General features: G+C 35.6%; 1 non-coding gene across 1 annotated transcript; it reads left to right on the plus strand.

Moving 5' to 3' along the window:
- The first annotated feature begins 435 nt into the window (after positions 1-435).
- On the plus strand, positions 436-542 carry LOC139038151 (U6 spliceosomal RNA). Its single transcript, XR_011491094.1, has one exon. It is a non-coding gene; the product is annotated as a U6 spliceosomal RNA (small nuclear RNA).
- Positions 543-2,241: the final 1,699 nt, after the last annotated feature.

Consider the following 2,241-nt stretch of genomic DNA (forward strand, 5'->3'; position numbering starts at 1 on the left):
TACCCTGGAGGAGGAAAATGGCTACCCACTCCAGTATTTTTGCCTGAAAAATCCCATGGACAAAGGAGCCTGGTGGGCTACAACTCAAAGGGTTGCAAAGAGCCAGACATGACTGAGCAACTAAGTGCACACATACACACACACGCTGTAGTCACCAGTCTATGTGGCTCCTGAACACTTGAAATGTAGCTAATCTAATCTGAGCAGTTTTGTAAATGTGAGATGCATATTGTATTTTGAAGACTTTGTATGAAAAAAATAATGCAATATATCCCAAACTTTTACATTGATTACTGAAATGATAATATAGGCAGTCCTTGCTTTACAGACAGTGCAAAACCACAGAAGTGACTTAGTAAGCCAAAACTACACTTAGTAAGCCAAAATGATTGCAATAATCAATGGAGGGAAGTTATGATTATTACGTGACCTATAGTGCTCACTTTGGCAGCACATATACTAATATTGGAATGAGGCAGAGAAGATCAGCATGGTCCCTGTGCAGGGATGACACACAACTTCATGAAGCATTCTGTATTTTTAGCATGAGAAAGGAAACATTCACTCAAGTCCACTTGAAATATTCAGTCAGAGTCCCATATAGGAGTACTCCAAGGAGGAACACATCAAGACATATATTAATAAAACTGATAAAAGTCAAACACAAAAATATTAAAATCAACAAGGGAAAATCAACAAATAATATACAAGGGAACTCCTAAAAGGTTAACAGCTGATTTTTCAGCAGAAACTCTTCAGGCCAGAAGGGAGTGGCATGATAATGTTTAAAGTGATAAAAGGGAAATACCTACAACCAAGAATACCCTACCCAGCAAGGCTCTCATTCAGATTCGATGGAGAAATCAAAACTTTACAGTTAAGCAAACAGAAAATTCAGCACCACCAATCTAGCTTTATAACAAACATTAAGGAATTTCTCCAGGCAGAAGGAAAAAAAAAAAAGAGACCACAACTAGAAACAAGAAAATCATAAACGGGAAAGCTCACCAATTAAAGAAAATATACAGTGAAAGCAGGAAAACATCCACACACAAATGTGGAAATCAAAACCAGCAAAAACAAGAAGAGGAAAATACAAATGCAGGAAATGGAAGGTGAAATTAAAGAGACTAGCAACTTAAAACAACCTTGTATATAAATAGACTGCTATATCAAAACCGCATGAAAACTGCAAACCAAAAAACTATAATAGACACACACGCACACGCACACAGACACACAAGAAAAAGCAACCCAAACACAATAATAGTCATCAAATCACAAAAGAACTATGGAGGAAGGGAAGAGAAAAGACCTACAAAAACAAATCCAAAACAATTAAGAAAATAACAATAAGAACATACAAATTGATAACTACCTTAAATGTAAATAGATTAAATGCTCCATTCAAAAGACATGGACTGGCTGAATGAATACAAAAACAAGATTCATATATATGCTGTCTATAAAAAGACTCACTTCAGAATACAGACAAAAAGTGAGGGGATGAAAAAAGATATTTCATGTAAATGAAATCCAAAAAAACGAGAGTAGCAATACTCATATCAGACAAAACAGACTTTAAAATAAAAACTGTCACAAGAGATAAGGAAGGACACCACATAATGATCAAGGGATCAATCCAAGAAGATATAACAACTGTAAATATATATGTACCCAATGCAGGAGCACCTCAGTATATAAGGTAAATGCTAACAGCCACAAAAAGAAGAAATCAACAGTAACACAGTAATAGTTGAGGACCTGAACACCCACTTACACCAATGGACAGATCATCCAGACAGATATTTTTTCCCTGTCACAACCACATTCATCATTTCTGTCAATAAGTTTACCTTCACTAAATTTCTGAGGCTAGTCATCTATTCTCTTGAACAGTAGAATTGTCAGAGTCCCTACAATTGTTCATCATCACATCTGCTTTCACTTTCAACAGTATCTTTTAAAATTTCTTTGCTGATCTCTCCCTTTATCAAGGCAACTACCTAAATGATTGTCCATTTTTGTAAAGTGTTATGTGGGTTTAACACTGAGCTACAAGAAGGCAACACAACTATATGCTTCACTGTCTATGCATGAATTGAATAACAGGTGTGCAGTGAACAATTACCAATAGACTTTGAAAGAAAAAAATGTTTTGATTGGTCACTGATAATGATGCTCACTTGTTCCAGTTTGTAGACTGAAAGTCTAGTAGTGAAGTTTGTACTTTATGCAACT

The sequence above is a fragment of the Odocoileus virginianus genome, chromosome 13, assembly GCF_023699985.2.
Source record: "Odocoileus virginianus isolate 20LAN1187 ecotype Illinois chromosome 13, Ovbor_1.2, whole genome shotgun sequence".
In the NCBI taxonomy this organism is placed as follows: domain Eukaryota; kingdom Metazoa; phylum Chordata; class Mammalia; order Artiodactyla; family Cervidae; genus Odocoileus; species Odocoileus virginianus.